Genomic DNA, 27,674 nt, shown 5'->3' with positions numbered 1-27,674 from the left:
TAAACCCAGGCTGACACTCCAGTGCGGTGCTGAGGAAGTGCTGCACTGTCGGAGGTGATGAGACATTAAACCGAGGTCTGCTCTCTCACGTGGACGTAAAAGATTCCACGGCACTATTCCGAAGAAGAGCAGGGGAGTTTATCCCCGGTGTTCTGGCCAATATTTATCTCTCAATCAACATGATTAAAAAAAAGATTATCTGGTCAAATCATCACACTGCTGTTTGTGGGAGCTTGCTTGAGCGCAAGTTGGTTGCCACATTTCCCACATTCATCTTCATTATCATTGGCAAGTCCCTCGGGGGCGAGGATGATTTGCTTCCACACTAAAAAGGAGTACTCAGGTGACTGATGAACTCACTTTAAACGCAGGTACTCACCCGAGTACTCCTTTTTAGTGTGGAAGCAAATCATCCTCGACCCCGAGGGACTGCCGATGATTATGATGCCTGTGCGTGAATTCTTTTAACGTGAGGTGACCGTTGCACACCAGCCACCACACGGGCTTGACGGAGCAAGGTCTTGGTCCAGTGGCAAGGGGATCCAAGACGACTGGAGACCAGGCTCCACCACATGTGCCAATACATACACACAAACTCAAACATACTCCTACTGTCCTCCTTCCTTCCTCCTTCCCACGGGACCTCTCTCTCTATGCGGCATTCATAGTACGCAGTGAGTCTCACGACCTCACAATTGGCCCGTGCTGCGCCTTCCCTTAGCCTTGTCCACACCGCTTCACAACCCCCGCTCCGCCCCGCCTCCCAACTCCCCCCCCCACCCCCCGCCACCCCTCCGCGTTGATGATTTTGCTGCTGCGGTTATTTTTTTTTACATTCCTGGACAATACATTACAACAGTGACTATACTCCAAAAGTACTTCATTGGTTGTAAAGCGCTTTGAGACATCTGGTGGCGCTATATAAATCCAAGACTTTCTTTTATTAGCCAGCATCCTGCATCAATGCACAGGAAGGTTTAGTGGGCTTGGACGGTTAGTTCCGAGTGACTCGAGTGGATCTGTGTATCCACTGTACCATGGACAATTCAGATGGACAATTTCACTTGCATCATTTCTGAATAACAAAACCTTTTTTTTGCAGCACATCTCACTTTTTACGTTTAAAAATTAATTCCAAACTTGTTTGGCAAGATTATCCAGTGAGATGAGCCAACTGGAATGGAAGAGGTCGCCGCAGGAAAACCACCCCAAAATTACGTGTTATTAGGTGAAATTCAGGAAAATCCCAGAAGTGCAAACAGCGAAGCATTGTCCTCCCAAACAGAAAGTTGCAGCTCAAGTTGTAGGATCTCCCTTTGTATCCACCCGCCGGGACTTTAATCCATTTTAAACTATGTCACAAGGCGAAGCAACAAAAACAACTTGGGTCTTTCATCCTGAGTAATCTCCATTCTTAGTGTGGGAGGGAGGTGGATTGGGGAGTAGTGTTTGACCATTAAACTCAAGATGTAAGCAATACTGACCGAGGCCTTTGAGAAACCACTGCCCCCTTAAGTTACAGAACTAACTTCAATTAATTTTTGTTCACAAGCTTGGATTTTTTTTCTACAAACTTTACATTGATAATTTATTTCTATAGTCCTTAACTGCAATTAATACCTGCATAACATGTACACTTTTATGGAAAGTCCATGATTCTAGATACAAATATATTACTGCACATCTGTGACAGGCCCTGTACAACACTGCACATATGCAATGTGTTGTGTACATTACCTTGGAAACATTTTTACATTGTACGTACACACATATAATATATATACACACACACACAATTCTAAATAACATCCAATTTTCCCCCTCTGCCCCGTAGGTGTTGACTCTTGCTATACAGTCACCCTCCAATACATCACCGATGTCGCCATTTTTCTTGCTTAAGCCTTGCTAGTGATTGCAGACAATCTCGTTGCCAAATGCAAGAATCCTGGCAGATTCTCACTAACCCAGGGGCACAGAGGCAAATTGTAAGACCTCTGGCCGGCATGGACACAATGGGCCAAAATGGCCTCGGTCCGTGCTGTAAACCTCTAGGATTCTACCACGACCCTGGACATGATCAGTGGACACAACATGGTTTGAGGATTAAGGACTGGACTTCTGACCTTTCCAGATCTGTGCCATCACAGTCACTGGTCAGAAACACCCCAGCAGCCAAATTCATTCTGTTTGAGGCTAAAGAGCTGCGACTTTAATCAGAGATATTTACGATAAGATTTAAAATGGGCGACTGAATGCTTGAATCCCTATTACTTTAGCAACAATTATAAATTGAGTTAATCACACCAATTTTCTAAATCGATGTAAATACTCTGCCTCACAAGCCATACTGTCTAATTTCAGTTGGTCCTTTTCGGCTTTGGAAGCCACTTAAGTCATACAGCAGAAACAAGCAAGTCACTTATTAACTCAAGTTCACTGGATTTAGACTGGTGACACATGGAGCCTGAACTATAGACACCATGCAAAGCAAGCATTTGTTTAGTGCTCAGGAAATGTGGAAGCCCACACATTGAGAGGATACATGAATACAGTACAATCTGTGTGAACATTATCATTTGTCCACTTCCCGGAAAGCTTGGGGGGGGGCGGGGGAGAGCGGGGCGGTGGAGAGAGGAGAAAACAATTTCCTTTTATTAAGACCCCCTGGAGGGAGAGAGAGAGAGAGAGAGACACACACACACAAACACAGGATTACAGCAGACTCCTGAACATAAAACATGACATATTTGTTTCAAGGAATGCGCTTTGTAATGAATTCTCCTTCATGAAACATTGTACTAATTGAAATCAAGTCAGTAATTGCAAAATGAGGTCATGGAAACAGTGAGCTCTACAACCTGCACATTAACATTCTTATGAATTTGTCATCCTTAACTCGCTGTACATTTAACAGGAGAGAGAAGATAAATTTAGAAGATTCTCAGCTGAAACAAGAAATAAATTAAACAGCACCATTCCTTAAATAATTTACGGAGATGCAGTCATTTACATCCCAGCAGCCCTGCCGCTAGAGTCGGTTTCACTGGGGTTGGTATAGTAGTAAGAAGGTGACTCAAACCAGGAAAGGATACTGCTATCAAAACCAATGTGCACACTGATAGCCGGCATTCAGAGTGCAAGATAACTTGCACTAAATGGACGCCAAACCAATAACTAATGTGGTCTTTCAGGAAAAAGAAAACCTCTTCTCAAGCAACATTCCTTGCAGTGTCTACATTGTTCAGCATTGCTCTGGCTAAAACAAACTGATGGCTTCATACATTGCAGCTGTCCCATGTCTACAGGTTCTATTTTTCCAGGATTTGAATGCATCGATCCCTTGTTTTAAAAAAACACAGCAGCACCATGCATGCACAATGATTCTTTTCTGTTCTTCAGGCCTTGTATTTGTACACACTGTTTTCAATCTCTACACATCCATCGAGGCCAATGTGAGAGAAAACTTGCAGTTATGTAGCGCCTTTCACAGCCTCAGGACGACCCAAAGTGTTTTATAACCAATGAAGTACTTTCAAAGTGTCATTTCTGTTCGAAGTGACTACACTCCAAAAGTACTTCATTGGCTGTAAACCACTTCGAGACATCCAGTGGTCATGAAAGAACATAAAACATAATTAGGAGCAGGAGTAGGCCATTCAGACCCTGTTCCGGCATTCAATGAGGTTATGTCTGATTATCGACCTCAACTCCACTTTCCTGCACTATCCCCATATCCCTGGATTCCCTTAATATCTAAAAACCTATCGATCTCTGTCTTGAGTATACTCAATGACCCAGCCTCCACAGCCCTCTGGGGTAGAGAATTCCAAAGATTCACAACCCAGAGTGAATAAGTTTCTCCTCATCTCAGCCCTAAATGGCTCACACCTTATTCTGAGACTGTGACCTCTGGTTCTAGACTTCCCAACCAGGGGAAACATCCCCCCTGTATCTACCCTGTCAAGCTCTGAAAGGCGCTATATAAATGCAAGTCTTTCTTTCTTTAATGCTATTCCTCAAGCATTCAAAGTGGGAATGAGGCGGAGAATGAAAATGACAAGTGACTAGACGATCAGGTCGCTGACCTCTCCGCTCTCCTACACTGTTCCAATGAAGCTCAACGTAAGCTTGAGGAACAGCACCTCATCTTTCAATTAGGCACTTTACAGCCTTCTGGACTCAACATTGAGTTCGACACTTTCAGACCATAACCACTGCAGCCATTTTTTCCAGACAGCAGTTGCTGGGAAGTATTCTGCTTTTGCCATTTTCAGCTCCTCTAGACCCATCTTTTGTTCCTTTACTGACCCCATTACCATCCCCTTTCAGCCTTGCACCATCATCCCTGTCACTGAATCTCTCCTGCCTCCCTCCCAATCACAGACCTTCCCTTTTGTTCTTTCCTCCCTCCATCCTTTCCCTGCACTTGCTTAAAATCGGTTACATCCTTAACTTTTTTCATTTCTAGTGGAAGGTCATTGACCTGAAACGTTAACTCTGTTTCTCTCTCCAAAGTTGCTGTCTGACCTGAACACTTCTGGCATTTTCCGATTTTATTTCAGATTTCCAGCGTTCGCAATATTTAGCTAAAGACTTAAATCCACTGCCTTCTGACTCGGAGGCACGAGTGTTACTCACTGAGCCTTGGCTGACAATGTTACTTTGTTTTTCTGATAACTTAGCAATAGGTTTGCATTCAACCCACCCTGAAAGTCTCATACTTCATACGCATCTGGTCCATGGTGGTTTTTAGGGGCACAGAGCTAGAAAGGTTGACCAATTCCCTGATGGTCAAATAGAGAGTGATGTTGAATCGCTGGTGCCATGTCGAGTGTTGGCAGGATTGCATGCACCAGTCATGAATCTGAAGGCTGATCGCAACTCACTCCTCAGCCCTGGTCTTCAGTGTCTGGACTCTGAAATCTGCATTCTTCTCCTTGGGTGTAATCTCAAAAGCGATAGTGAGCATAGACAACACAATAAAAGCCAACATGGAAGGACTATGTGGGGCATTATTTCTGCACATTGCTTCGTGACTCGCAAAAGAATATATAATTTCCAAATCTTCAAAAGATGAAAGAGAAAAATTGAAAAATTTTAATAATCACTCCAGGGTACTTGAGCACAAAAATCTAGGCTGACACGCCACTGCAGTGCTGAGGGAGTGCTGCAATGTCGGAGGTGCTGTCTTTGGGACGAGACGTTGGACCGAAGCCCCGTGTGGAGGATCCCATGACAATGCTTTGAGGAGGAGCGGGGGTTATCATCTCTGGTCTCCTGGCCAGTGTTTGCCCCTCAATCAACATGACGGGGACAGGTTATCTGGTCATTATCACATTGCTGTTTGTGGGAGCTTGCTTGTGCGCAATTGGCTGCCACATTTCCTACATTACAACAGTGACTACACTCCAAAAGTACTTCATTGGCAGTAAAGCGCTTCGAGACGTCTGGAGGAGGAGCAGTGAGAGATCGTGGCTGAGATATGGCGAATGTTTGGTACGGAGGTGCGGTGAGAGATTGTGGCGAAGGTTTTGTGGCGGAGAAGCGGCGAGAGATCGTGGCAGAGATGCGACACATGAGGGTACAGGGCTCAGAAAAGCCGAGGGCCCAGGGGCAGCACGAGCCAGCCCACACTGCGATGTGTGTGTGCACTAGGTCCGTGCAGCAGAGCAGGTCTCCAGTCGTCCTGGTTAACCCTTACCACTGGATAAAGGCCTAGCTCTGTCAAGTCCATGTGGTGGCTGATGTGCAATGGTCACCACATGTTAAAAAAATCTACGCACAGGCATCTTCCACCCCTTCAATTGGAGTTCAGGACTGGAATATCGGGTCTTTCATTGAAACATCTGTGAACTCATCCTTTTTGGCCCCGCCATTTAGAGACTGCATTGGTGGCCGGGGCCATAGGAGGGAGCAGCGTGCAGCAGCCCGGCCTGAAAATCGGCACGGTCGCAGCTTGCAAGACCATCAGCAGGCCGGGGCCATTGGGGGGAGCAACATACGGCGGTATATCACTGCAGGGAGCAGCGCGTGCTGCTGCAGGAGGGCGACGGCTACGAAGCCAGGTCGCTGATTGCAGTGCGGGCAGACACAGCAGCAGGGGCGAAGGAGCAGCAAAAGTCCGTAGAGGGAAGTGACCTGGGCCCAGGAGAGGCGTGAATCTGGGGCCCAGAAGAGGCGAGGGCCCAGGGGCAGCACGGGCCAGCTCACACTGCAATATGTGTGCGTGCTCAGTCTATGCAGTAGAGCTGGTCTCCAGTCGTCTTGCGTAATGCTTGCCACTGGACCAGACCGAGCTCTGTCAAGCCCGTGTGGTGGCTGGTGTGTAATGGCCACCACGCATTAAAAAAATCCACGCACAGGCTTCTTCCACCCTTCAGGATGTAGTTCGGGACCTGGAATATTAGGTCCTTCATTGAAACACTTGTGAACTCATCCTTTTTTGGCGTGGAAGCAAGTCATCCTCGTTCAAGGGACTGCCTATGATGATGATATAAATCCAAGTCGTTTTCTTTCATTAGTTCGGCTGTCATAAAAGAGAATGTTTCCTGGTTATTTTAAGTACTTAACATATGGCGCATTCCAGTAGTCAATCACACTCGGGATATATCTGTCAAGGCAGCCACAGTACTAAGAGTTCTCAAATACTGATTAGGAAACTGTTATTTTATTGGCAGTCTCAGCTGGCGTTTATAGCCCTAAATGAATTGCCAGGCAGACTATACCTGATCTTGGGTGCAAGACCAACGTGCAACTGAGCTGGGCCAGTCTTGGGCAGGTCACTTGAACAGCAATGAGAAAACCTCGCTTTCGGATAGCCAAGGAACAGCAGAGACATCATAGCCTGGATCACGCGGTGGGGTACTGACGGCGAACTAAGAGCGTTATTTTCTCCTTTGAAACTGACCGTTTTTTAATCAAAATCCTGAGGTTGCATGTCAGACACTGCTCTGACACTGGCTGCGCTGTAGGACTGGGGGAATAGCTCTCACTGTGCGGGGGCATAGCCTGCAATCAGTGAACTTAAGAAATAGGAGAAGGCCATTTGGCCCCTCGAGTCTGCTCCACCATTCAATAAGATCATGGCTGATCTGATCTTGGCCTCAACTCCACTTCCCTGCCCGCTCCCCATAACCCTTGAGACTCTCTTATCATTCAACAATCTATCTATATCCAGCTTAAGTATATTTAGTGAAAGTGACGAAACATGGGCTTTTCCACGGTAATATCTCAGTTAACTACTCCATTAAATGTTAAGCCTTGTTGGAATAGGTGTAACTGGGGTTTTAACAGTGTATGGACTGCTAAACAAATGTTCTGACCCTGAAAAACTAATTTTTTTATATTTGTGGAGTGTCAAATTTCTCCATTCTGATGAGAGTTAAAGTTTGATCACAATATTTCAGTTTCTGCCTTATCCTATATGCGAAAGTCCCAATCTTCATTTCGCTATTTGTAAAATTTTTTTAAGTTCAAATAAAAGCAGCTTCTCATTTCCTGGTGTCCTGTCTGTGAGAATTCTGCAACGCGAGTGGCTGCTTAGTCAGCTTGTTGACGTCACAGCAGCATCGCACGAGGGAATTCCCACTAGAGCGCGCTGAAATCAATCGAACATCGAAAAATGCAAACTTATCGCCACAAACATCGCAAGATCTCTCCGGGGGGCAGCTTTCTTCGGGGCCAGAGGTGAGCAGCGACCGCCTTTGCTTTGCTGATCATAAATTCCCGGCCCATATGTGGAAATGTTTGAAAATTGAAACAACTCACCCTTCTAAACAAGGAACACATACACAAGGTTTGGAACAAGAGGTTACTCAGGTGGATTATATTTGGAAAAGCTTCGCTCCAAAACCTACAAATAGATGAACTGGTAACCAACCTCACCTCAATACAAGGACAATCGACATTTCACGCGTTTTAAAAGAAAGGATTAAGGGGCGAATTTTCGGGTCTTCTGTGATCGGTTTTTCACCCCAGAGGGGGGGCAGTGGCGGCAGCGAGGTGTTCTGGGCGGGCGGTCAGCCTCCAGCGCCCCGCGGCGATCCTCGGGTCCAGTTTTGCGGCAGCATGGAGCAGCACCGCCCAGAAGAGCTGCGTCGGTGTACAACGTCCCTGGTTGAGACACCGGCGTGGTTTTCGACTCCCGCCCGACCCAACCGCCCCGCAGCACGCCCCGGAGTGACCATCTGAGAAAACAGGCGGTCTAAACCTATACCGACTCAACATCATCATAGGCAGTCCCTCGGAATCGAGGAAGACTTGCTTCCACTCTACAAACGAGTCCTCTGGTGGCAGTACAGTCCAATACGAGAACCACAGTCCCTGTCACAGGTGGGACAGATAGTCGTTGAGGGAAGGGGTGGGTGGGACAGGTTTGCCGCACGCTCTTTCCGCTGCCTGCGCTTGATTTCTGCATGCTCTCGGCGACGAGACTCGTGGTGCTCAGCGCCCTCCCGGATGCACTTCCTCCACTTAAGGTGGTCTTTGGCCAGGGACTCCCAGGCCTTATAACCTATACCGACTGCAGTGAGGTAAGTAATGCCGTCCTCAGGTAAGTGTGAATGTTTTTTCTTTTAATTATTTTTGCGATTTATGTTGTGCTGGCATGGGCAATGTTTTGGGAATGTTTTTGTGGTTTTTTTTTAACCCCCCTCCAGGTGTCTCTCGGAGCGCTCTGGGCCCGGCTCTTTAGCTCGGGAGTTTCCCATCCTAACGTCCAAGAGAAGTGTACAGTGCCTCCCTTCGTGCTGCGCCCCCTGACTCAGGGTCCAGCTGCCCAAACCTACCGACTGAGGTGCAAACTTTACTGCCCCGCCGCCGTTATCACCTCAAAAATATTAAAGCCGAAAATCCAGCCTTATTACAGTTGTGCCACAAGTAATCAGATGATGTTTTCCATGAAGCAAACACATTGCAATCAGAGGAAACCTCACCCCCAGGCCAATATCTAGTCAGTCTGCTCAAAACAAAGTACAGGCGCGATTCTCTCTGTAGTCAACAATTTTCATCGTCCAACCTCACATAAAAATGAACAAAAAGGGCAAAGCTCAAGTATTGCACCCATAAAATCATAAAAAGAAACTGCTTATATTTCTATAGCATCTTCACAGCCTCAGAGCCTCCCAAAGCGCTTTACAGCCAATGAAGTACCTTTGGAGTGTAGTCACTCAGTTGTAATGTGGGAAACGCAGCAGCCAATTTGCGCACAGCAAGCTCCCACAAACAGCAATGTGATCATGACCAGATAATCTGTTTTTGTGATGTGGATTTGAGGGATAAATATTGGTCAGATCACCGGGGAGAACTTCCCTGCTCAACTTTGAAATAGTGTCATGGGATCTTTTACACCCACACATAGGGTAGATGGGGCCTCTGTTTTTAGCATCTCATCCGAAGGACGGCATCTCCCTCAGCATTGCACTGGAGGGTCAGGCTATCTCTTTGTACTCATGTCTCTGGAATAGGACTTGAACCCACAACCTTCTGGCTCAGAGGCGAAAGTGCTACCCACTGAGCCACAGCTGACACTGTAACCGCTATAACTGGCACCTGCAGGAATGGAGGAGGAGGAAAGAGAGAGAAAATTGGCAGAACACTACTAGTGGTAGCAGGTAGTTGGACACATGATTCCAATAAAAACACATGATGCCTCGAATGAAATTCAGTACAAATGGTTAAATCTTGCAGGTAATACAGAGCAACTGTTACATTGGTTGCAACAAAAGACTAGTGTGACCAAAAGTTAATTACTCAAACTTGTATTCTACAAGAACACAAGCACACCTTACCTTGGATGTGGAGGTTTCTGGCAAGTCAATCGACAGTGAACATCTGACTAGATTCTAACGTATTAGTGTATGGGCCGGACAGTTTATTTCAAACCTCCAGGCACGCAGACTTAGAAGTGGCCCTCAGTACAACTTCTAAGAGAGACTACTTACTTTCAATTCGGTGCGTCCCAGCTCAAATTAAATGCCCTCATACAGGGTCGACAATAGGGCTGAGCAGTTGGGACATGGAGTTCTGCCACACGAGAATACTTGTTCAACAACTAGATAAGATGTTAAAATTGCCAGCATGCAGTTTCATTCTTCCCAAAAATATGCTCAGTTAATTCCTACAGCATTTTCTGTTGAGGATAAAGCCTCACAAAAATAACCTGTTGGCGCAATTAAATACTTAGTCACGCCCTTGCTTTAGTAATTGAGTCACGTCTCCAAGACAGTCATTCAGAAAATATTAGACATACCATGCCACACCCTTCTGCATAGTCTTTGCCATCACCTGACACAATTACTTTCTCGATAAAGCTTTTGGGGAGTAAAAATGCCACACCTTACTTAATTTGCATCTTCCCAATGCAAAAAGTGTGAAGTGGTTCCCCATCAGACTTCAAGAAAATCCTGTAATACTGCATCCATGTAGATGTTGCTGACAATATTCACGCTCTTATAAAGACCACATCAATTTGAAATAAGAACCACACACCTTTCTAAAGCATGCTGATCAAAGAAGCAAACATTCTGGATACCCGATCCTCAAAGAATGGGCAATCTTTGACATTTCTATTCAGGGACCATTGCAACATTTTTTTTTAAAAAAGCAGATTTTCAGGCTGAGGGAGGAGGAAGCACACCAAGCACTTCAGAACTGACAACTGCACTCCACCATAGTGGTGCGATCGGAAAGCTAATGAAACATCACAAGTGTGACATCCCTGGTAACAGCTGAGGCCACTTTTACCTTCAGGACGGGACTCAGGAGAGTTAACGTCAAACTAACCTAGGGAATTCAGAAAAAATCTCTTTACCCAAAGGGTGAGAATGTGGAACTCGCTCCCACAGGGAGATGTTGAAGTGAATAGTTTAGATACATTTAAGGGGAGGTTAGATAAGCATATAAGGGAGAAAGCAATAGAGGCTTCTGCTGATAGAGTTCGATGAGGAAAGACAGAAGGAGGCTCGAGTGGAACATAAACGCTGGCATGGACTGGTTGGGACGAATGGCCTGTTTCTGTGCTGTATATTCAATGTAATCATCCAGGGACTTGAGCACATAAATCTAGACTGATACTCCCAGTGCAGTGCTGAGGGAGTGCTGCATTGTCGGAGGTGCCGTCTTTCGGCTGAGACGTTAAACCGAGGCCTCGTCTGCTCTCAGGTAGAAGTAGTGCAGGAGTTATCCCCGGTATCCTGGCCAATACTTATCCCTCGTATCCTGGCCAATACTTATCCCTCAGTCAACATAACAAAAGCAGATTATCTGGTCATCACATTGCTGTTTGTGGGAGCTTGCTGTGCGCAAATTGGCTGCCGCGTTTCCCACATTACAACAGTGACTACACTCCAAAAGTACTTCATTGGCTTTGAGACGTCCGGTGGTCGTGAAAGGCGCTATATAAATCCAAGTATTTCTTTCTCTATGTAAACCTACAGGAACCACTCTCCAATGTTCCTACTGCTATCTGGTTCTGGTCTCCATGTAGGCTGACTCTGAAATTGGAGACTCCCTATTCTATCCAGATAATGCATGTCATAGCACATATAGTAGGCTTACCTAGAAATGTGACACTGAATTATGTGCATCAGGTCCTGCTGCTATTTTATGACACAAGCACGCTGATGCGCAGTGCCTTCAGCAAGCCAAGGTTTATGCTCCCAGGACAGATTGCAGGTGGGCCCCCATTGCCATAGACTGTATGGAGGTCAGATTAAAGTTCACATCAGGTATGGTGAGGCATGAACAGTTTACCTTTGCGACATAAGAACATCTGCTAAAATGACGCAGTTTTGAAATTGAATTCTGTTCCGCTAAAATGGTCATTCATAAAATTACCCTCAAATCTTGACAGAAGCACAGTAAGTTTTCAACAACTTCATCTCAAAAATTGCAAAACTGCATATTCTGTATGATTCTGCCAACATTTAGGTCAATAGCATTGATACCGATTTGTTCATGTATGAATGTGTTACAGTTGGACCTCTATGGTCCGGCACCCTTGGGACCGGACCAGAGAATTTGCCGAACCATGGGAGGGCAACTGGTGACAACGCTGCTGACAATGACCCAGATGCGTTCTGGTCATGCGCTGCGCAGAAACCTACTGCGCAGCATTTAGTATTCCAGAGTCGCTCTGTTTTTTTTAAATCCTCAGGCCCAGCTTCGGGGGCGCCTCAGTCAGCTGCCTGCCCTTCTCTTTCCTTCCCCGGCCTGCTTACCTCACTGAACACCAATGCCTCAAAAAACCACATATACACATACAAAAAAAACCTAGAGATCGGAGATAAAGTCCAGGAGAGATGCCCACCCTTACCCACGATCCTACTCCCGGCACCAGTCCATGTGTAAGCCGCGAGCAGAGCCCGACTGGTGAAAACGGCAGCCTCCTCGCACCAAGAGACACACGCACACACACAACTGCCCCCCCCGCCTCGAGACTGGTGGGGGGGGGGGGGTGGAGAAATGTTGGCTCAGTTTTCAGAGCATGCGTGCCCGCCACCAATCAGGCAAGGAGAGGCGGCCTCAGCATCGAGGAGCATATGTCAAACCACAGCATCATCAAATGTGTACAACCTCCAGCTGGCATGGGCAAGGCTGTCAAGATTTCTCATCCAAAATGCATCACACGTATGTTTAACACATGGAGCCACAACTTTTTTTTCCCCAATGGACACCACCCACACTGTGGGCACTGTATCACTACACACTGTGTACCCAGTGTTACAATATACATCAATGATTTGGATGAAGGAATTGAGTGTAATATCTCCAAGTTTGCAGATGACACTAAGCTGGGTGGCGGTGTGAACTGTGAGGAAGATGCTAAGAGGCTGCAGGGTGACTTGGACAGGTTAGGTGAGTGGGCAAACGCATGGCAAATGCAGTATAATGTGGATAAATGTGAGGTTTTGGTGGCAAAAACACGAAGGCAGAATATTATCTGAATGACGGCAGATTAGGAAAAGGGGAGGTGCAACGAGACCTGGGTGTCATGGTACATCAGTCATTGAAAGTTGGCATGCAGGTACAGCAGACGGTGAAGGCGGCAAATGACATGTTGGCCTTCATAGCTAGGGGATTTGAGTATAGGAGCAGGGAGGTCTTACTGCAGTTGTACAGGGCCTTAGTGAGGCTTCACCTGGAATATTGTGTTCAGTTTTAGAAACAGAGAAAATAGGTGCAGGAGTCAACCATTCGGCACTTCGAGCCTACACCGCCATTCAATGAGTTCATGGCTGAACATGCAACTTCAATACCCCATTCCTGCTTTCTCGCCATACCCCTTGATCCTCCTAGTAGTAAGGACTACATCTAACTCCTTTTTGAATATATTTAGTGAATTGGCCTCAACAACTTCCTGTGGTAGAGAATTCCACAGGTTCACCACTCTCTGGGTGAAGAAGTTTCTCCTCATCTCGGTCCTAAATGGCTTACCCCTTATCCTTAGACTGTGACCTCTAGTTCTGGACTCCCCCAACATTGGTAACATTCTTCCCGCATCTAACCTGTCTAAATCCGTCAGAATTTTAAACGTTTCTATGAGATCCCCTCGCATTCTTCTGAGCTCCAGTGAATACAAGCCCAGACGATTCAGTCTTTCTTGAGTTTTGGTCCCCTAACTTGAGGAAGGACATTCTTGTTATTGAGGGAGTGCAGCGAAGGTTCACCAAACTGATTCCAGGGATGGCAGGACTGATATATGAGGAGAGACTGGATCGTCTGGGCCTGTATTCACTGGAGTTTAAAAGGATGGGAGGAGATCTCAGAAACATATGAAATTCTGATGGGACTAGACAGGTTAGGTGCAGGAAGAATGTTCCCAATGTTGGGGAAGTCCAGAACCAGGGGACACAGTCTAAGGATAAGAGGTCAGCCATTTAGGACTGAGATGAGGAGAAACTTCTTCACTCAGAGTTGTTAACCTGTGGAATTCTCTACCGCAGAGAGTTGTTGATGCCAGTTCATTGGATATATTCAAGAGGGAGTTAGATATGGTCCTTATGTCTGCAGGGATCAAGGGGTATGGAGAGAAAGCAGGAAAGGGGTACTGAGGTGAATGATCAGCCATGATCTTATTGAATGGTGGTGCAGGCTCGAAGGGCCGAATGGCCTACTCCTGCCCCTATTTTTCTATGTTTCACACCGGGAATGATGCTGGACCAGGGATGTCCTAGACTAGAGGTGTACAACTTGTATCTGAATGATGGGAATATGATGTTCAATTATACAACTCTTCTGAAAATATTAAAGCCAATTCCACAAATGTAAAAATATTGCACAGATGAAGGAAAATGGACAACTTAAGTACTTCGCGAATGGTGCAACAATAGCTACAGATAAAGTTCAGAGATCATGGGGTTTTAGCATACAGAGCGCTCTGTCCAATCACTGTGAAGCAAAGCAAAACGAATACAAAACGATGTAGCCAAAACAGTGCTCTCATCAGACCACACCTTGAGTACTGTATCCAGTACATATAACCTTTACCATCACAATATTTGAGGGAACCAACCTAGGAGCGTACAAGGCAAGTGACCGTAGAGCATTTACTGACAACTGTTATTAAAAGGCAGTCTAAAGACACTGGAACAGTCTTTAGACGAGGCAGATAGTAAAAATTGCAAATGGTGAGTGTGTGAAACAGGAAACGCATCACAAGCTGGTGATACTCAAAGAGATGAGATAATGCTTCACCCGAGATACATTTCCAGCACTTTCTTTTAGAATTGTTTTAAAATTTGATGTACATGTCATATCTTCAATTCTTTTTATGAAAGACTTGCATTTATATAGCGCTTTTCATGACCACCGGACATCTCAAGCACTTTACAGCCAATGAAGTACTTTTGAAGTGTAGTAACTGTTGTAATGTAGGAAACACGGCAGCCAATTTGCACACAGCTCCCACAAACAGCAATGTGATAATGACCTGATAAACTGTTTTTGTTGACTGAGGGATAAATATTGGCCAGGACACCGGGGATTACTCCTTCGAAATAGGTCCATGGGATCTTTTACATCCACCTGAGGGGGCAGACAGGGCTTCGGTTTAACGTCTCATCCGAAAGACAGCACCTCCGACAGTGAGGCACTCCCTCAGCACTGCACTGGGAGTGTCAGCCTAGATTTATGTGCTCAAGTCCCTGGAGTGGGACTTGAACCCACAACCTTCTGACTCAGAGGCGAGGGTGCTACCCACTGAGCCACAGCTGACACAACTAAATATAGGAGGAAAGTATACACAGATGCTATTGTAGCTAAAAAAATAACTTGTAAAAAAAAAACACTCTGAAGTTTGGGATTCACATGAAATCATCTACAAACAAATACCTGCCTTTGTTAAAAATAAAATGTGTCTTGTACAACTTGCATTTATATAGCGCCTTTGAAGTAGAAAAATGTCCCAAAGTGCTTCACAGAGGTGAATCAAAGAAATGAATGTCGAGCCAAAGGAGGAGATGTTAGGAGGGATGAGCAAAAGTTTAGTTGAAGAAATTGGTTTTGAGGTTCTTAAAGAGATGAGGAGCGGTTTTGGGAGGGAATTCCACAGCGTGGAGCCTCGGCAGCTGAAGGAATGGTCGCCAATGGTGGAGCAAAGGGTGGGGGGATGCATAAAAGTTCAGAGTCAGAGGAGCAGAGAGCTTGGAAGAGACTACAGAGATAGGGCAAGGTGAGGCCATGAAGGAATTGATGTACGAGGATAACAATTCAATGTTGGAAGCGTTGGTGGACCAGGAGTCTATGTAAATCAGTGAGAACAGGTGAGCGAGCCTGCAAAACAGTTTGCAGTGTGACAAACGTGACACCGGCCAGGTGAGTACTGAAATAGTCGAGTGTGGAGATGACAAAGTCACGGATGAGGGTTTCAACAGCAGAAGGGCTAAGGTTGGAGTGCTGGCTGGCAATGTTAGAGATGGAAATAGGTGGTCTTGTAATGGAAAAGATATGGGGGTTTCAAAATTGGCTCAGGATTGAATAGGACGTCGAGGTTACAAACAGTGCAGTTCAGGTCAGGTTGAGAGTGTGGCCAGGGAGAGGGATGGAATCGGTGCTGGGGACCGAAGATAATGGTCTTTCCAATGTTTAGCTGGAGAAAATTGTGGCACGGCCAAGACTCGAATTTAGACAAGCAGTCCAATTACTCAGATGCAGTGGAGGGGGTGACAGAGGTGGTGGAGAGATAGAGACCAGAGTATTTTTTAAATTCATTCATGGGATGTGAACGTCGCTGGCAAGGCCAGCATTTATTGCCCATCCCTAATTGCCCTCAAGAAGATGGTGGTGAGCCTCCTTCTTGAACCGGTGCAGTCCGTGTGGTGAAGGTACGCCCAGTGCTGCTAGGGAGGGAGTTCCAAGATTTTGACCCAACGACGATGAAAGAACGGTGATTCAAATCAAGATTGTGTGTGACTTGGAGGTGGTTGTGTTCCTGCTGCATTTATCCTTCTAGGTGGTAGAGGTCGTGGTTTTGGGAGGTGCTGTCGAAGAAGCCTTGCCGAGTTGCTGCAGTGCATCTTGTAGATGGTACACACTGCAGTCACAGTGTGCCGGTGGTGGAGGGAGTGAATATTTAAGGTGGTGGATGGGGTGCTAATCAAGTGGGCTGCTTTGTCCTGGATGGTGTCGAGCTTTTTGAGTGTTGTTGGAGCTGCTCCCATCCAGGCAAGTGGAGATAATACCCAGCCTCTGACCTGTTCTTGTGACCACAGTATTTATATGGCTAGTCCAGTTAAATTTCAGGTCAATGGTGACTCCCAGGATGTTGTTGGTGGGGGATTTGCCGATGGTAATGCCGTTGAATGTCAAGGGGCGATACTTAGACTCTCGCTTGTTGGAGATGGTCATTGCCTGGCACTTGTGTGGTGCGAATGTTTCATCAACGTACATGTGGAGACAGACTCCAGGATGATGACACCAAAAGGCAGCACATAGGCAAGTAAGAGAAGGGGCCCAGGATACATTGAGAATGCTGGCCGCGACTATGGTTGTTTTGGTGCAGTGATACGGGCAGAACATTATTGAAGAGATTCAAACAGGGAGAGACGAGTATGGAGCTTGGAGACAGGGTGATTAGGATAGAGGAGGTCAAGGGTGGTTGTTTGCAAGGACAGAGGGGTCAAGGGTGGGTTTTCTGAGGAGCAGGGTGATGACAATGGTTCGAATGGGAGGGGGATAATACCCGAGAAGCAGTTCACACTTTATATTTTATGTCAGCCAGCATGGATATCAGGAAGGGGAGTTGGGTGGGCAACAATTTAGTTGAAACTGGTTCGAGGGTGTGGGAAGCAGGTCTCATGAACAAGATGATCTTGGAGAGGGCACAAGGGAAGATGAGAGAAATTATTCAGCAGAAACACTCTGGAAAGAATAGATGTGCAATACTTCATGTAAATGTCATACAAGAGACTTAAACCGATTGACATGTAGTTTGCTATAATCTCAGCACGGTCTCTACCATGGAACACTGCTTGTCCACCACATTCTCCTCTAATAATGTCATGTGATGCCAGTCACCCTGATCTTATGTTGGGGACAGAGGTTGCGTTTTATCATCTTTAAGGTTGAACCCAAATTTTAATTGGGTAGAGATCACGTTGGAGCTGAAAAATTAGAGGGCATATCTATACTCTCATTTTGTGCTGTTGATTTTTCTCTGTTTCATGAAAGTTGACATCTACTTCCCCTGCACCCTCAATACTGAACCTCAAATATATTCGGATTTGAATTTTTCTTTAACACAATTACAGTGCCAGAATTTCTCTGCACAAGCATTTCAATTCCACGCATCCATACCATGAGTTCAAAAAAAATGAAAATCTATTTCTTTGGAAATGTTTTTTTTTAAGTATATACCCTCCAATGACAGCACACGTGTTTTTTTCCCCTCGGCTCTCTGCTTGGCACAGTGGGAGCACTCACACCTCAGACACAGGGCGGGCCATGGATTCAAGCCCCACCCCAGAACTTCAGCACATAATCCAAACTGAGACTTCAGTGCAGTAGAGGGAGTGCTGCACTGTCAAAGGTGCCACCTTACAGATGTTAAGCCATGGCCACCTGTTCAAGTGGACGTAAAAGATCTCTGCATTTTTTTTCCCCAAAGAGCAGAGAGTTCTGGTTTCCTGCATAACATTCCTCCCTCAATCACCAAAACAGATTAACTGGTCGTCCCCATTGCTATATGTGGCACCATGTTGTACGCAAATTGGCTACCACACTTGCCAACAAAACAGTGTCTTCACAAGTACTCATTTGCTTTCAAGTGCTTTGGGACATCCTAAGGTCACGAAATGTACTATATAATTATAAGCTTTTTTTACTATTACATTCCCCATTCTCTTCTCTACTCCTCCCACATCCAATGTAGAATACATAATTCCTGCAATAGAGAAGGTGTTGGGGCAGCCTGCAGGATTTTGTCCCAGCGACGATGAAGGAACCTGATAATAATCCAAGTTAGGATGGTGTGCGACTTGGAGGGGAACTTGGAGGTGGTGATGTTTCGATGCGCCTGCTGCCCTCGTCCTTCTAGGTGGTAGAGGTCACGGGTTTGGGAGGTGCTGCCGAAGAAGCCTTGGCGAGTTGCTGCAGTGCATCTTGTAGATGGTACACACTGCAGCCAGTGCGCTGGTGGTGGAGGGAGTGAATGTTTAAGGTGGTGGATGTGGTGCCAATCAAGCGGGCTGCTTTGTCCTTGATGGCGTTGAGCTTCTTGAGTGTTGTTGGAGCTGCACTCGTCCAAGCTCATGGTCTGCAGAGCAGTAGTGATACCTGTCCTCCTATATGCTTCAGAGACATAGACTATGTACAGTAGGCACCTCAAAGCACTGGAGAAGTACTACCAACGTTGCCTCCGCAAAATCCTGCAAAACCATTAGCAGGATAGGTGCAGCGTCAAATTCTCGCTCAGGCCAACATCCCCAGCATCGAAGCATTGACCACGCTCGACCAGCTCCGATGGACGGGTCACAATGTCCGCATGCCCAATACTAGACTACTAAAACAAGTGCTCGACTTAGAGCTCCGACACGGCAGGCGAGTTCCAGGAGGGCAGAGAAAATGCTTCAAGGACACCCTCAAATCCTCCTTGAAAAAAATTTAACATCCCTACCGACTCTTGGAAATCCCTGGTCCAAGATCGCTTAAAGTGGAGGAGAAGCATCCAAGAAGACACCGAACTCTTAGCGTCTCTTCGTCGGGAGCACGCGGAAGCCAAGCACAAACAGAAGGAGCGGACAAACCAAGCACCCCACCCACCCGTCCCTCCAACCACCACCTGCCCCCACCTGTGACAGAGACTGCAGATCCCGCATTGGTCTCATCAGTCACCCGAGAACTCATTAGTGTGGAAGCAAGTCATCCTCGACTCCGGGGGACTGCCCAAGATGACGACGACGACGACTCATCCAGATAAGTGGAGAGTATTCCATCACACTCCTGACTTGTGCCTTGTAGATGGTATAAAGGCTGTGGGGAGTCAGGAGGTGAGACACTCGCCGCAGAATACCCAGCCGCTGACCTGCTCTTGTTGTCACAGTATGTGTGTGGCTGGTCCAGTTAAGTTTCTGATTCGGCAATGGTAATGCTATTGAATGTCATGGGGCGGTGGTTAGACTCTCTCTTGTTGGAGATGGCCATTGCCTGGCACTTGTGTGGTGCAAATGTTACTTGCCACTTATCAGCCCAAGTCTGAATGTCATCCAATTCTTGCTGGAGGCAGGCATGGACTGCTTCAGTATGTGGGAATTTATGAATGGCACTGAACACTATGCAATCAACAAACATCCCCACTTATGATGGAGGGAAGGTAATTGATGAAGCAACTGAAGATGGTTGGGCCTAGGACATTGCCCTGAGGAACACTGCAGCGATGTCCTGGGGCTGTGATGATTGACCAGCAACCACAACCATCTTCCTTTGTGCTCGGTATGACTCCATCCTGTGGAGAGTTTTCCCCCCCAATTCCCATTGAATTCAGTTTTACTCGGGCTCCTTGATGCCACATTTGGTCATGTCAAGGGCAGTCACTCTCACCTCACCTCTAGAATTCAGCTCTTTTGTCCATGTTTGAACCAAGGCTATAATGAGATCTGGAGCTGAACTAGCCATAAAAAAGTCACATTAAAAAGAAAAGACTTAGCATATTTCACGACCTCAGGATGTCCCAAAGCTTTTACAGCTAATGAAATAATTTTGAAGTGTAAACACTGTTGTAATGTAAGGAAACATGGCAGGTAATTTCTGCACAGCAAGGTCCCACAATGAGATATTGACCAGATAATCTGTTTTTACTGGTGTTGGTTGAGATATAAGTATTGGCCAGGATACCAAGCAAAATTCCACTGTTCCCCTTCAAAATATTTCCATGGGATCTTTTACATTCACCCGAGAACACTCAGTTTAACGCCTCATCTGAATGATTGATTGATTAATCAATCAAGCATATGGGATCCTGGGCTTTATAAATAGGAGGCACAGAGTACAAAAGCCAGGAAGTTTTACTAAAACTATGTAAAAAAAACTAGTTCGGCCCCAGCTGGAGTACTGTGTCAAATTCTGGGCACCGCACTTTAGGAAGGATGTGAAGGCTTTTGAGAGGGTGCAGAAGAGATTTACTGGAATGGTTGAGGGATTACAATTACGTGGATAGACCCGAGAATCTGAGGTTATTCTCCTTGGAGCAGAGATGGCTAAGAGCTTTGATGAAGATGTTTAAAATTATGAAGGGTTTAGATAGAGTAAATAAAGAGAAACAGTTTCTAATGGCTGAAGGGTCGATAACCAAAGAGCACAGATTTAAGGTGAGTGGCAAGAGAATCAAAGGCTACATGAGGAGAACCTTTTTGCACAATGAGTGGTTCGGATTTAGAATGCACTGTGATAGACTGGTGGATACAGATTCAATAGTACCCTTCAAAAAGGTAATTGGATAAACACTTGGAGAAAAAAATTGCAGGGATATGGGGAAAGAGCGGGGGAGTGGGACTAACTGGATTGCTCTTCAAAAGAGCTGGCACAGACTCGATGGACCTCCTTCTGTGTTGTACTACTTTATGATCCTCAGGCAGTGCCGCACTCCCTCAGTACAGCATTGGAATGTCAGCCTAGATCTTGTGTCCAAGTCTCTGGAGTGGGATTTGAACCCACAGACTTCTGACTCAGATCGAGAGTGCTACCACTGTACCACGGAAGACATTACAAAAGACAGAGAATAACATACAGAGGCTCCACTAGTTTCCCCTTGCACACATAAAGCCACCTCACAACCCATTCAGTACATCATTCAACCTATTCCGAAGGAGTTGCATGCATAATCCCCACACTACAGTACTTGTACAAAAGCAATACACTGCAGATGCTGGAATCTGGAATAAAAACTGAAAATGCTGGAAATACTCAGCGGGTCAGGCAGCATCTGTGGAGAGGAAGCAGGGTTAACATTCCAGGTCGATGACCCTTCGTCAGATTGACTCGTTAACTCTGCTTCCTCTCCACAGATGCTGCCTGACCTGCTGAGATTTCCAGTGTTTTCGGTTTTTAGACTTGTACTTCAAACTATTCTAAGTATGGCATTACTCCTGACATAATGCACATTCTATATTTTATAAGACAAGCTGTGGTACTGCTAGGAAACAAAATAAATCTCATTTGAAACAGATCATAACTCCAACAAATAAAAAGCATAATATTTGCAAAGAGCTTTTATTTTAAAGCAACGCGAGAAATGTTTCAAACAGGATCGTCGGAGCCAGAATGAGAGATGTATGCACCGTACACAACATATATGTCCCAATAGTCCGATGACAAGATACAGGCTTGGTTTAATGGGGGAATTAGAAAAAACACAAACTACATAAACATTACTTAGTACTGTTACCAAACTAATACATCAGGGGAACGAACCCACCATGTTTACAGTCACCATCCTGAGAGGACATTCTCATTTAGCGCCCTTTGTTTCCATCGTAGGGACTTTGTAATATGAAACCACGAACCGAAATTCAACAGAGGAAACATTTCTCATCCAAGTCATAATGTGGGAACTAGTAATGTGACTGGGACTTAACATCTGGGTACTGCACAATGTGCATTACAATACATTGCAGTCAACCCCTTCTACTGACCATCACAACAAAGCATGCTTATGTGATTGCCACGTTACTAGATAAGATGGAATATTTTACTACATCGCCACAGACAATTATTTTTCTAAATCTGTCCCAAGGTTAAGACTACAGTATACAACAGGCATCAACTATAAACACATGCTAGCTTGCTTTACAAAACAGAGCCACCAGCAAAGCAAGACTTGCATTTATATAGTGCCTTTCATGGCCACCGGACATCTCAAAGCGCTTTTCAGCCAATGAAGTACTTTTGGAGTGTAGTCACTGTTGTAATGTGGGAAACGCGGCAGCTAATATGCGCACAGCAAGCTCCCATAAGTAGCAATGTGATAGTGACCAGATAATCTGTTTTTATGTTATGTTGATTGAGGGATAAATATTGGCCAGGACACCGAGGATAACGCCCCTGCTGTTCTTCGAAATAGTGCCATGAGATCTTTTACATCCACTTGAGAGCAGACAGGGTCTCGGTTTAATGTCTCGGCTGAAAGACGGCACCTCGGACAGTGCAGCACTCCCTCAGCATTGCACTGGAGTGTCAGACTAGATTCTTGTGCTCAAATCCATGGAGTGGGACTTGAACCCACAACCTTCTGACTCAGAGGTGAATGTGCTACCCACTGAGCCACAGCTGACACTAAGCAAATTATGAAAGCAACAGGCAGGCATTTAAGGAAAGAACCTTTAAATTATTAGTCAGAACGTTCATTTCATTTACAATTCTCCCTTCCTGAGCACGTTGTCTGCAGCAGATCCTCCCAGCTGACGCACTTTTAGACTGAACACAGTATTGAGGCATCCTGGGTGAGAGCGCAAATCTCAACCATTGCCGGTTTGAAAAGTGAAGGCACAGGTCCCAAGTGGCAGTCAACAAGTTCCCAGCTGGAGTGCAACTAAACTATAGAACCAATGGGAACTTGTTCAACCTTCGTCTCCTCCAGGCTAGATCCAAGACCGTCCCATCCTCTGTCATCGAACTACAGTATGCAGACGACGTTTGCGTCTGCGCACATTGAGGCCGAACTCCAAGTCATCGTCAACATCTTCACCGAGGCGTACGAAAGCATGGGCCTTACACTAAACATCCGTAAGACAAAGGTCCTCCACCAACCTGACCCCGCCCCACAGCACTGCCCCCCCCCCGGTCATCAAAATCCACAGCGCAACCTTGGACAACGTGGATCATTTTCCATAGCTCGGGAACCTACTATCAGCAAGGGCAGACATAGACGACGCGGTCCAACACCGCCTTCAGTGTGCCAGCACAGCCTTCGGTCGCCTGAGGAAGTGTGTGTTTGAAGACCAAGACCTCAAATCTGGCACCAAGCTTATGGTCTTACAGGGCAGTAGTGATACCCGCCCTCCTGTATGGCTCAGAGATGTGGACCATATGCAGTAACCAGCTCAAAGCGCTGCCTCCGCAAGATCCTGCAAATCCCCTGGGAGGATAGACGCACCGTCAGTGTTCTCGATCAGGCCAACAACCGCGGCATTGAAGCACTGACCACACTCGACCAGCTCCGTTGGGCGGCCACATCGTCCACATGCCCAACACGAAACTCCCAAAGCAAGCGCTCTACTCGGAACTCCTTCACGGCAAACGAGCCGCAGGTGGGCAGAGGAAACATTTCGAGGACACCCTCAAATCCTCCTGGACAACATCCCCACTGACACCTGGGAATCCCTGGCCAAAGACCGCTCTAAGTGCAGGAAGAGCATCCGGGAGGACGTGAGCACCTCGAGTCTCGTCAGCGAAAGCGTGCATAAAACAAGCGCAGGCAGCGAAAGGAGCATGCAGCAAACCAGTCTCCCCACCCACCCTTTCCTTCAACAACTGTCTGTCCCACCTGTGACAGAGACTGTAATTCCCATATTAGACTATACAATCAGCGGAGAACTCACTTTTAGCGTGGAAGCAAGTCTTCGTTGATTTCGAGGGACAGTCTATGTTGACAATGGCAGTGAACATGATAATTCAAACATTTCTGACAGATACATTCCACATTGGTGCCTTTCCACTGTCTGAACAAAATGGAGGCACCGCAGGAAAAACAATTTAATGCAAAATCTCCTGCCCCTTTCCCACAACGGATTGACGGTCTGATAAAGAAGAATCTTCAGAACAACAACTTGTACTTATATAGTGTCTTTAACATAGTGAAACATCCCAAGGCGCTTCACAGGAGTGTTGAGACAAAAAATGTGACACGGAGCCACATAAGGAGAAATGAGGGCAGGTGACCAAAAACTTGGTTAAAAAGCTATGTCTTGAAGGAGGAAAGAGAGGTGGAGAAGCGGAGAGGTTTAGCCAGGGAGTTCCAGAGCTTGGGGCCTAGGCAACAGAAGGCACGGCCACCAATGGTTGAGCGATTATAATCATGGATGCTCAAGAGGGCAGAATCAGAGGAGCGCAGACATCTCGGGGGGGGGGGGGGCCTGGAGGAGATTACAGAGATAGGGAGGGATGAAGTCATGGAGGGATTTGAAAACAAGGATGAGAATTTTGAAATCGAGGTGTTGCTTAACCAGAAGTCAATGTAGGTCAGCGAGCACAGGAGTGATGGGTGAGTAGGACTTGGTGCGAGTTAGGATACGGGCTGGCGAGTTTTGGATCAACTCTAGCTTACTCGGGGTAAATAGTTTGGATTTAAAAGATCTCGCCAAACACACACAATATGCTCCCTGTAAATGAATGGTATCGGAGAATCTCTCATTATCTGACTCAGAAACCATCTCCAAATATTTCAGTACAAGTGCAAATACAGCGCAGCTTGACTTGAACGCAACCTGCTGCGCACGTGTTTCCCTTGGGTACGAAAGCTCAAATGAAAAGCCAGCGTGGAATGATATTCCTTACTTTCCTGCCGAGCATATTCCAGCCTTCTATTGCATGCGCAGTGTTCATCAAATGTTGCGCTTCGTGTTATGGCTCTAGCTTTATACACAAATATTTCTATGTGACTCCATCCTTCCACAGGCCAACACCCACAGGTGTCCCATGATACATCCACAGCTCCATAAAGAACACTTGCCACCCTAACCTGAGGCACCTCACTGTGGTTTTAAACCAACAATAATAAACAGTACACACTGGCGGACATCAAACACTGTGGACTTCTCTAACACAGGAAGTTGTTGAGGCCAGTTCATTAGATATATTCAAAAGGGAGTTAGATGTGACCCTTACGACTAAAGGGATCAAGGGGTATGGAGAGAAAGCAGGAATGGGGTACTGAAGTTGCATGATCGGCCATGATCATATTGAATGGTGGTGCAGGCTCGAAGGGCTGAATGGCCTGCTCCTGCACCTATTTTCTACAATCGCGATTAATACCTCTGCGATCCACAGGTTAGAAACATAGAAACATAGAAAATTATTCGGCCCTTCTAGCCTGCACCGCCATTCAATGAGTTCATGGCTGAACATGCAACTTCAGTACCCCATTCCTGCTTTCTCACCATACCCCTTGATTCCCCTAGTAGTAAGGACTTCATCTAACTCCTTTTTGAATATATTTAGTGAATTGGCCTCAACAACTTTCTGTGGTAGAGAATTCCACAGGTTCACCACTCTCTGGGTGAAGAAATTCCTCCTCATCTTGGTCCTAAATGGCTTCCCCCTTATCCTTAGACTGTGTCCCCTGGTTCTGGACTTCCCCAACATTGGGAACATTCTTCCTGCATCTAACCTGTCTAACCCCGTCAGAATTTTAAACGTTTCTATGAGGTCCCCTCTCATTCTTCTGAACTCCAGTGAATACAAGCCCAGTTGATCCAGTCTTTCTTGATAGGTCAGTCCCGCCATCCCGGGAATCAGTCTGGTGAACCTTCGCTGCACTCCCTCAATAGCAAGAATGTCCTTCCTCAGGTTAGGAGACCAAAACTGTACACAATACTCCAGGTGTGGCCTCACCAAGGCCCTGTACAATTGTAGCAACACCTCCCTGCCCTTGTACTCAAATCCCCTCGATATGAAGGCCAACATGCCATTTGCTTTCTTAACCGCCTGCTGTACCTGCATGCCAACCTTCAATGACTGATGTACCATGACACCCAGGTCTCTTTGCACCTGCCCTTTTCCTAATCTGTCACCATTCAGATAATAGTCTGTCTCTCTGTTTTTACCACCAAAGTGGATAACCTCACATTTATCCACATTATACTTCATCTGCCATGCATTTGCCCACTCACCTAACCTATCCAAGTCGCTCTGCAGCCTCATAGAATCCTCCTTGCAGCTTAGTTGATAGGTTTTATCTGCGATGTCAGAATCACACACAGTCAGAAAGGTCCCCAAAGACCAAAAGCAAAAAAATATTTTGAGTGTAAACAGGAATCTAATTCGCTCAGGATACTCTTCAAATTCCTTGACCGTTGATCCCTAGAGGCTGTGACACGAATAGAGCGAATGACCAACTCAACAACAACTTGCATTTATATAGCATCCCTAATGTGGAAAACATCCCAATGTGTTCAGCGGGAGGAGAAACAACTCAATAAAAAAGATAAAGGGAACGGGCGCCGAGCCATGGAGAGAGAGTTGGAGGTGGGTAGTTAAAACTTTGGATGAAAAGATGGATTGCAATAAGGTTTTAAAAGTTGTCGAGGCGGCAATATTTAAGGAGGGAGTTCCAGAGAGGAAGGCCCAAGGTGACTCAATGCTCTGACACCAATTATGGAGCAAAGGGAGGGAAGATTGCATGAAAAGACAAAGCCAAAGGACAACAGGATACAGGAGGGGACCAAAGAAAGACAGACTTGGATTTCTATAGCGCCTTTCACAACCACCGGAAATCTCAAAGCACTTTACAGCCAATGAAGTACTTTTGGAGTGTAGTCACTGATGTAATATAGGAAACGCAGCAGCCAGTTTGCACACAGCAAGCTCCCATAAACAGCAATGTGATAATGGCCAGATAAACTGTTTTTGTTATGTTGATTGAGGGATAGATATTAGCCAGGACACAGGGGATAACTTCCTTGCTCTTCTTTGAAATAGTGCCATGGGATCTTTTACATCCACTCGAGAGCAGATGGGACCTCAGTTTAATGTCTTATCCGAAAAAAAGCACCTAGGGCAGTGCAGCAAACCCTCAGCACTGCAATGGAGCGTCAGCCTAGATTTATGTGCTCAAGTCTCCAGAGTGGGACTTGAACCGACAACCTTCTGACTCAGAGGTGAGGGTGCTACCCACTGAGCCACAGCTGACACTACAAGGAGGTTTCAGAGATTGGACAGGGTGAGACCCAGGGTGGGGAGGGGTTGCTGTGAAGATGAGGATGTTACATTTTCAGCAGGGGGTTATATTTATGCTAAAACCATTCATCAATTCAACTAAAAATATGGAAAGGAACTTACAAGGCAAGACTTACGGATTATAAATAACCCATCCCAGGAAGCCAGAAATAAGTGACCTTCGATCTTGGGCTACCCAGTCCCTTTTTATTTTTCAGTGATCCAGCACTCGCTACGCTCATTTTGTGGAATAAACGGCACATGCCGCACTCTCTCCATGCTTTCTGTAAATATGTGGCCATTCAGCCAAT

General features: G+C 46.1%; 1 protein-coding gene across 1 annotated transcript in view; it reads right to left on the bottom strand.

The window, feature by feature from the left end:
* The window catches only part of myo6a (myosin VIa), a 265,925-nt gene extending 255,941 nt beyond the window's left edge, over positions 1-9,984 (bottom strand). Inside the window, exon 1 of the mRNA XM_070889988.1 lies at positions 9,942-9,984. The gene's annotated coding sequence lies outside the window, so the exon portion shown is untranslated. The remainder of the gene's footprint in view (positions 1-9,941) is intronic.
* Between the last annotated feature and the right edge of the window lie 17,690 nt (positions 9,985-27,674).

Source organism: Pristiophorus japonicus, chromosome 9, assembly GCF_044704955.1.
Source record: "Pristiophorus japonicus isolate sPriJap1 chromosome 9, sPriJap1.hap1, whole genome shotgun sequence".
NCBI lineage: Eukaryota > Metazoa > Chordata > Chondrichthyes > Pristiophoridae > Pristiophorus > Pristiophorus japonicus.
This window is presented reverse-complemented; position numbering and strand designations above follow the sequence as displayed.